Genomic DNA, 9,363 nt, shown 5'->3' with positions numbered 1-9,363 from the left:
GTCCATGTTTCCGGGAAGGCCTCCTTCACATGTCCATGTTTCCGGGAAGGCCTCCTTCACATGTCCATGTTTCCGGGAAGGCCTCCTTCACATGTCCATGTTTCCGGGAAGGCCTCCTTCACATGTCCATGTTTCCGGGAAGGCCTCCTTCACATGTCCATGTTTCCGGTAAGGCCTCCTTCACATGTCCATGTTTCCGGTAAGGCCTCCTTCACATGTCCATGTTTCCAGGAAGGCCTCCTTCACATGTCCATGTTTCCAGGAAGGCCTCCTTCACATGTCCATGTTTCCAGGAAAGCCTCCTTCACATGTCCATGTTTCCGGTAAAGCCTCCTGTTATGATCCGATAACTGTGGAAGATTACAAAAAACACCCATTGGTGAAAAAGAAGGGAATTTTGTTTACTTACCGTAAATTCCTTTTCTTCTAGCTCCAATTGGGAGACCCAGACAATTGGGTGTATAGCTTCTGCCTCCGGAGGCCACACAAAGTATTACACTTAAAAGTGTAAAGCCCCTCCCCTTCTGCCTATACACCCCCCGTGCATCACGGGCTCCTCAGTTTTGGTGCAAAGGCAAGAAGGAGGAAAAGTTATAAATTGGTTTAAAGTAAATTCAATCTGAAGGGATTTTCGGAGAACTGAAACCATTCAACATGAACAACATGTATACACAAAGAACAACAGCCCGAAGGGAACAGGGGCGGGTGCTGGGTCTCCCAATTGGAGCTAGAAGAAAAGGAATTTACGGTAAGTAAACAAAATTCCCTTCTTCTTTGTCGCTCCATTGGGAGACCCAGACAATTGGGACGTCCAAAAGCAGTCCCTGGGTGGGTAAAATAATACCTCGTAATAGAGCCGTAAAACGGCCCGTTCCTACAGGTGGGCAACCGCCGCCTGAAGGACTTGCCTACCTAGGCTGGCATCCGCCGAAGCATAGGTATGCACCTGATAGTGTTTCGTGAAAGTGTGCAGGCTCGACCAGGTAGCCGCCTGACACACCTGCTGAGCCGTAGCCTGGTGCCGCAAAGCCCAGGACGCACCCACGACTCTGGTAGAATGGGCTTTCAGCCCTGAGGGAACCGGAAGCCCAGAAGATCGGTAGGCTTCAAGAATAGGTTCCTTGATCCACCGAGCCAGGGTTGATTTGGAAGTCTGTGACCCTTTACGCTGGCCAGCGACAAGGACAAAGAGTGCATCCGAGCGGCGCAGGGGCGCCGTACGAGAAATGTAGAGTCTGAGTGCTCTCACCAGATCTAACGAGTGCAAATCCTTTTCACACTGATGAACTGGATGAGGACAAAAAGAGGGTAAGGAGATATCCTGATTGAGATGAAAGGGGGATACCACCTTAGGGAGAAATTCCGGTACCGGACGCATAACCACCTTGTCCTGGTGAAACACCAGGAAAGGGGCTTTGCATGACAGCGCTGCTAGCTCAGACACTCTCCGAAGTGAAGTGACTGCCACTAGGAAGGCCACTTTCTGCGAAAGGCGTGAGAGAGAAATATCCCTCATTGGCTCGAAAGGTGGCTTCTGAAGAGCCATCAGCACCCTGTTCAGATCCCAGGGTTCTAACGGCCGCTTGTAAGGAGGGACTATGTGACAAACCCCCTGCAGGAACGTGCGTACCTGTGGAAGTCTGGCTAGGCGCTTTTGAAAAAACACAGAGAGCGCTGAGACTTGTCCCTTAAGAGAGCCGAGCGACAACCCTTTTTCCAATCCGGATTGAAGGAAGGAAAGAAAAGTGGGCAAGGCAAATGGCCAGGGAGAAACACCCTGATCAGAGCACCAAGATAGGAATATCCTCCACGTCCTGTGGTAGATCTTGGCGGACGTTGGTTTCCTAGCCTGTCTCATAGTGGCAATGACCTCTTGAGATAACCCTGAAGACGCTAGGATCCAGGACTCAATGGCCACACAGTCAGGTTGAGGGCCGCAGAATTCAGATGGAAAAACGGCCCTTGAGACAGCAAGTCTGGTCGGTCTGGTAGTGCCCACGGTTGGCCCACCGTGAGATGCCACAGATCCGGGTACCACGACCTCCTCGGCCAGTCTGGCGCGACGAGGATGGCGCGGCGGCAGTCGGACCTGATCTTGCGTAACACTCTGGGCAACAGTGCCAGAGGAGGAAACACATAAGGAAGTTGAAACTGCGACCAATCCTGAACTAAGGCGTCTGCCGCCAGAGCTCTGTGATCTAGAGACCGTGCCATGAATGTTGGGACCTTGTTGTTGTGCCGGGACGCCATTAGGTCGACGTCCGGCATCCCCCAGCGGCAACAGATCTCCTGAAACACGTCCGGGTGAAGGGACCATTCCCCTGCGTCCATGCCCTGGCGACTGAGAAAGTCTGCTTCCCAGTTTTCTACGCCCGGGATGTGAACTGTGGATATGGTGGAGGCCGTGGCTTCCACCCACATCAGAATCCGCCGGACTTCCTGGAAGGCTTGCCGACTGCGTGTTCCCCCTTGGTGGTTGATGTATGCCACCGCTGTGGAGTTGTCCGACTGAATTCGGATCTGCTTGCCTTCCAGCCACGGCTGGAACGCCTTTAGGGCCAGATACACTGCCCTTATCTCCAGAACATTGATCTGAAGAGAGGACTCTGTCGGAGTCCAGGTTCCCTGAGCCCTGTGGTGGAGAAAGACCGCTCCCCACCCTGACAGGCTCGCGTCCGTCGTGACCACAGCCCATGATGGGGGAAGGAAGGATTTCCCCTTCGACAGAGAAGTGGGGAGAAGCCACCACTGAAGGGAAGCCTTGGCTGCCCGTGAAAGGGAGACGTTCCTGTCGAGGGACGTCGACTTCCTGTCCCATTTGCGGAGAATGTCCCATTGAAGTGGACGCAGATGAAACTGCGCAAAAGGAACTGCCTCCATTGCTGCTATCATCTTTCCTAGGAAGTGCATGAGGCGCCTCAGGGGGTGTGACTGGCCTTGAAGGAGAGATTGCACCCCTGTTTGTAGTGAACGCTGCTTGTCCAGCGGAAGCTTCACTATCGCTGAGAGAGTATGAAACTCCATGCCAAGATATGTCAGTGATTGGGCCGGTGTCAGATTTGACTTTGAAAAATTGATGATCCACCCGAAACTCTGGAGAGTCTCCAGAGCGATGTCCAGGCTGCGTTGGCATGCCACTTGAGAGGGTGCCTTGACCAGCAGATCGTCTAAGTAAGGGGTCACCGAGTGTCCCTGAGAGTGAAGGACTGCTACCACTGCTGCCATGACCTTGGTGAAGACCCGTGGTGCTGTCGCCAGGCCGAAAGGCAGTGCCACGAACTGAAGGTGTTCGTCCCCTATGGCGAAACGCAGGAAGCGCTGATGCTCTGGTGCAATCGGTACGTGGAGATAAGCATCTTTGATGTCGATTGATGCCAGAAAGTCTCCTTGGGACATTGAGGCGATGACGGAGCGGAGCGATTCCATCCGGAACCGCCTGGTTTTTACGTGTTTGTTGAGCAGTTTTAGGTCCAGAACAGGCCGGAAGGATCCGTCCTTTTTCGGTACCACAAACAGGTTGGAGTAAAAACCGTGACCCTGTTGCTGAAGAGGAACAGGGATCACCACTCCTTCCGCCTTCAGAGTGCACACCGCCTGAAGAAGAGCATCGGCTCTCTCGGGGGGCGGAGATATTCTGAAAAATCGAGTCGGCGGACGAGAGCTGAGCTCTATCCTGTAACCGTGGGATAGAATGTCTCTCACCCATCGGTCTTTGACCTGTGGCAGCCAGGTGTCGCAAAAGCGGGAAAGCCTGCCACCGACCGAGGATGCGGTGTGAGGAGGCCGAAAGTCATGAGGAGGCCGCCTTGGGAGCGGTTCCTCCGGCGGTCTTTTTAGGACGTGACTTAGACCGCCATGAATCGGAGTTCCTCTGATCCTTTTGAGGCCTTTTGGACGAGGAGAACTGAGACCTTCCCGCGGGCCGAAAGGACCGAAACCTCGATTGTGCCTTCCGTGGTTGAGGTCTGTTTGGTTTGGACTGGGGTAAGGAAGTGTCCTTTCCCTTGGATTGTTTAATGATTTCGTCCAATCGTTCACCAAACAGGCGGTCGCCAGAAAATGGCAAACCGGTTAAGAACTTTTTGGAAGCGGAGTCTGCCTTCCATTCACGTAACCACATGGCCCTGCGGACTGCCACCGAATTGGCGGATGCTACCGCCGTACGGCTCGTAGAGTCCAGGACAGCATTAATGGCGTAGGACGCAAACGCCGACGCCTGAGAGGTTAAGGACACCACTTGCGGAGCAGATGTACGTGTGACTGCATTAATCTGCGCATGACAAGCTGAGATAGCTTGGAGTGCCCATACGGCTGCGAATGCTGGAGCAAAGGACGCGCCGATAGCTTCATAGATGGATTTCAACCATAGTTCCATCTGTCTGTCAGTGGCATCTTTGAGTGAAGCCCCATCTTCCACTGCAACTATGGATCTAGCCGCCAGTCTGGAGACAGGAGGATCCACCTTAGGACACTGAGCCCAGCCCTTGACAACGTCAGGGGGGAAGGGATAACGTGTATCCTTAAGGCGCTTGGAAAAACGCTTATCTGGACAAGCTCGGTGTTTCTGGACTGCCTCTCTGAAGTCGGAGTGATCCAGAAACATACTCAATGGACGCTTGGGAGATCTGAAACGGAATTTCTCCTGCTGAGAAGCTGACTCCTCAATTGTAGGAGCTGGTGGAGAAATATCCAACACCTGATTGATGGTTGCTATAAGGTCATTCACTATGGCGTCACCATCAGGTGTATCCAGGTTGAGCGCGGTCTCAGGGTCAGAATCCTGATCTGCTACCTCCGCATCATCATCCAGAGAGTCCTCCTGCTGAGACCCTGAACAATGTGAAGAAGTCGAGGGAATTTCCCAGCGCCCCCGCTTAGGTGGCCTGGGACTGCGGTCCATGTCAGAGACCTCACCCTGGGACCCATGGTTCACCCCAGGAGCACTTTGCAGGTCCAAATGAGGGGGGCCTGGGGTCAATGATTGAACAGTGCCCTGGGCCTGAGTTACCGGTCTGGACTGTAAGGCTTCTAGTATCCTAGCAGACCATTTATCCATAGTCTCAGACAGTTTGTCAGCAAATACTGCAAACTCCGTCCCTGTCACCTGGACAGTGGTAGCAGGTGGTTCCACCTGGGCCACCAGTAGCAGAGGCTCCGGCTGAGTAAGTGCCACAGGGGCCGAGCATTGCACACAATGAGGGTCAGTGGAACCTGCCGGTAGTATAGCCGCACATGAGGTACAGGTTGCAAAGTAAGCCTGTGCTTTGGCACCCTTGCTATTTGCGAACGACATGCTGTTGTCTCCTCTGAGTACAATCCAGGAGGGTATATAGCCAAAAATCAACAGTGCGATCGTACAGTGTAGATGTATAGCGTATAAGCATATATATATATGAACACTCCGGCACTCAGTGGGGCCAGCACCTCAGGTGCTGCTTACCGACCGCTCAAAGCGGTTGTGTGATCACCAGCTTCCCTGCCTGGGTCTCCCAGAGCTTTCTCTCCTCTCCAGCGTCAGAAGAGCTGACAGGAATGGCTGCCGGCGTTCTGTGGGGAGGAGGGGGCCGTGGGCGTGCCCTAGAAAGTGCGGGAAGCTGGAGCCCCACTGAGCTGAATGAGGGGGGAGGAGGATACCGAGTATGCTCCAGCCCTCAGCGCTGACGTTCTGTGGAGCGTCCCGCCCTTCCCCTGACTGACAGGCCTGGGGGCGGGAATCTGCGCTACTAGGCCGCAAAAGCCGGGGACTAAAGTTATAAGCGCGGCCGGCATATAAGCGCGGCCGGCGCGGTAGTCCCCGGCGCACTAACACACCCAGCCGTGCTGAAGTGTATATGGTACCAGCGCTCCATGCGCGGTCCCCACGGGGACACAGAGTACCTCACAGCGCGGCCTTGCGCGGTCGTCCCCGTCGCACTAACACACCCAGCAGTGCTGCAGTGTATATGGCACAAGCGCTCCATGCGCGGTCCCCCAGGGGGACACAGAGTACCTTACAGTAGCAGGGCCTTGTCCCTGACGATACTCGGCTCCTGTCCAGCAGATTCCCCAGGGGCTGCGGAGGGAGCACGGCCTCAGTGCCTGGAGACTGAATAGGATCCCACTTCACCCAGAGCCCATTAAGGGATGGGGAAGGAAAACAGCATGTGGCTCCTGCCTATGTACCCGCAATGGGTACCTCAACCTTAACAGCACCGCCGACCAGAGTGGGGTGAGAAGGGAGCATGCTGGGGGCCCTATATGGGCCCTCTTTTCTTCCATCCGACATAGTCAGCAGCTGCTGCTGACTAAGATGTGGAGCTATGCGTGGATGTCAGCCTCCTTCGCACAAAGCATAAAAACTGAGGAGCCCGTGATGCACGGGGGGTGTATAGGCAGAAGGGGAGGGGCTTTACACTTTTAAGTGTAATACTTTGTGTGGCCTCCGGAGGCAGAAGCTATACACCCAATTGTCTGGGTCTCCCAATGGAGCGACAAAGAAATACCAAGAAACAGAAGTAGTTGTAACCTGGGCTGACCGCAATCCCCTGACTATCAGACAACACTAGATGTAGCCGTGGAACGTTCCTAAAAACCTAGACACCATGTCACAGCCTGCAGCCGGCCGCCGGGTGATCAGCTGAGCGCTGTCACTTGCCGGCCGCCGGGTGATCAGCTGATCGCTCCCTGCAGCCGGCCGCCGGGTGATCAGCTGATCACTTGGCGGTCGGCTGCAGGGAGCGATCAGCTGAGCGCTGTCACTTGCCGGCGGCCGGGCATGGCAGCGGCCGGTCGCTCAGCTGAGCGCTGTCACTTGCCGACGGCCGGGCGCTCAGCTGAACGTTCGGCCATCGCAAGCCAAAATAAAGTTTGTGATTTAAAAAAAAAAAAAAAAAAAAAGGAGCATGCGCAGTGAAATCCAGAGGATTCCGCTGCTCAAAACAACATTACATGCTGCGTTCCTCCCGCTGGGCGGAAGCAACGGAGCGTCACCCAGCGGAAGCAACGCAGGTCCTTTTGGTACAATCCGTCAACCATACAAGTCTATGGGAAACAGCGGAATCCGTTAACGGATTCCGCTGTTTTCCAAAAGGGCGGATTGTAACGGAAGGAAAACAACGCAAGTGTGAAAGTACCCTTATTCTTAATGTACAGTCATTAGGTGCGTAACGTAGGATGCTGATGTCTAAACTTCATATTAATACTTATATGATTCGATAGACATAGCTACCTATATATAACAGCTGTAAAGTAGATGTACATATAGGATTATGTGAGGAATAAAACAAATATATTTTTTTATTACCTGATTGGTGGGTGAAGAGGAGAACTATTCTCTGTCCTGTATCAAAATAGCATATGTAATATATTAATAACAATAATTAAAGGGGTTTTCTTAAATAACCTACTGAGGCACTCTCTAAGCCAGGGCTGGGGAACATTTTTTTCTGCCAGATGTCAGATCAGTGGCACAGCTCTGTACTTGTATAGTTGCCATAAATGATATTACTAGCTGTCTCATTCTCTTTTATGTGTGAAAGCCTGCAATACCTTTCATGGCCACTATACTATGCAGGGAGCTGTGCCGTTACTGGTGCGATTCAGCCCCTTCCACCTATGGATCGCTGCGGATCAGCAATAATAAAGTTCTGGGGGAAAAAAAATATTTGGGTTAGAGGTGACAATATATTTGTATTTTTTAGCTTTAACTGCGGATAACAATGTACAGTATATCACAAAAGTAAGTACACCCCTCACATTTTTGTTAATATTTTATTATATTTTTTATGAGACAACACTGAAGATTTGACACCTGATGCAATTTAAAGTAGTCAGTGTACAGCTTGTAAATTTGGGGTCCTCTAAATAACTCAACATTATAATCTAAACCGCCAATAACAAAAGTGAGTACACCCCTAAGTGAAAATGACCAAAATGTTCCCAATAAGCCATCTTCCCTCCCCGCTGTCATGTGACTCATTAGTGTTACAAGGTCTCAGGTGTGAATGGGGAGCAGGGGTGTTACATTTGGTTTTATCACTCACACACTCTCATACTGGTCACTGGAAACTCAACATGGCTCCTCTTGGCAAAGAATTCTCTGAGAATCTGAAAAAAAAAGAATTACTGCTCTACATAAAGATGGCCGAGGCAATAAGAAGATTGCCAACACCTCGACACTGAGCTGCAGCACAATGGCCAAGACCATACAGGGGTAAAACAGGACAGGATCCACTCTGCACCGGCCTCGCCATGGTCAGCCACAAAAGCTGAGTGCACGTGCTCTGCGTCATATCCAGAGGTCGTCTTTTCAAAATAGATGTATGAGTGCTGCCAGCATTGCTGCTAAGGTTGCTGGTCCGCCTGTCAGTGCTCAGACTATACGCCGCACACTGTGGAGGTTACAGGGGTGGGGGGGTCCGCCTGTCAGTGCTCAGACCATATGCCGCACTGCAGAGGTTACAGGGGTGGGTGGTCTGCTTGTCAGTACTCGGACCATATGCCGCACACTGCATCACATTGGTCTGCATGGCTGTCATCCCAGAAGGAAGACTCATCTAAAGATGATGCGCAGGAAAGCCCGCAGTTTGCTGAAGATAAGCAGACTAAGGACATGGATTACTGGAACCGACCTGTGGGCTGAAGAGACCAAGATAATATTATTTGGTTCAGATGGTATCAAGCGTGTGGCAGCAACCATGTGAGGAGTACAAAGACAAGTGTGTCCTGCCTATAGTCAGGCATGGTGGTAGAAGTGTTATGGTTTGGGGCTGCATGAGTGCTGCCGGCTGTGGGGAGCTACAGTTCATTGAGGGAATGATGAATGCCAACATGTCCTGTGACATACTGAAGCAGAGCATGATTCCCTCCCTTCATATTCTAACATGATAACGACCCCAAACACCACTAAGACCACCATTGCCTTTCTACAGAAACTGAGGGTAAAGGTGCTGGACTGGCCAAGTGTCTCCAGACCTAAACCCTACTGAGCATCGGTGGGGCCTCCTCAATCAGAAGGTGTAGGAGCGCAAACTCTCTAACATCCACCAGCTCCATGATGTCATCATGAAGGATAGAAGAGGATCCAGTGTCTCCTGTGAAGCTCTAGTAACCTCCAGGCGCAAGAGAGTTAAGGCCGTGCTGGAAATATTGACACTTTAGGCACAACTTGGCTATTTTCACTTGGGGGTGTACTCACTTTTGTTGCCAGTGGTTTAGACATTAATGGCTGTGTGCAGAGTTATTTAGAGGGCACCAAATTTACCCTGTTATACAAGCTGCACACTGACACTGTACATTGTATATAAGTGATAATAAAATATTTACAAACACGTGAGGGGTGTACTTACTTTTGTGATATACTATAGGTATTTAAAACAAACATGG

The sequence above is a fragment of the Anomaloglossus baeobatrachus genome, chromosome 11 (genome assembly GCF_048569485.1).
Source record: "Anomaloglossus baeobatrachus isolate aAnoBae1 chromosome 11, aAnoBae1.hap1, whole genome shotgun sequence".
Classification (NCBI taxonomy): domain Eukaryota; kingdom Metazoa; phylum Chordata; class Amphibia; order Anura; family Aromobatidae; genus Anomaloglossus; species Anomaloglossus baeobatrachus.
Note: the sequence above shows the minus strand (reverse complement) of the source record.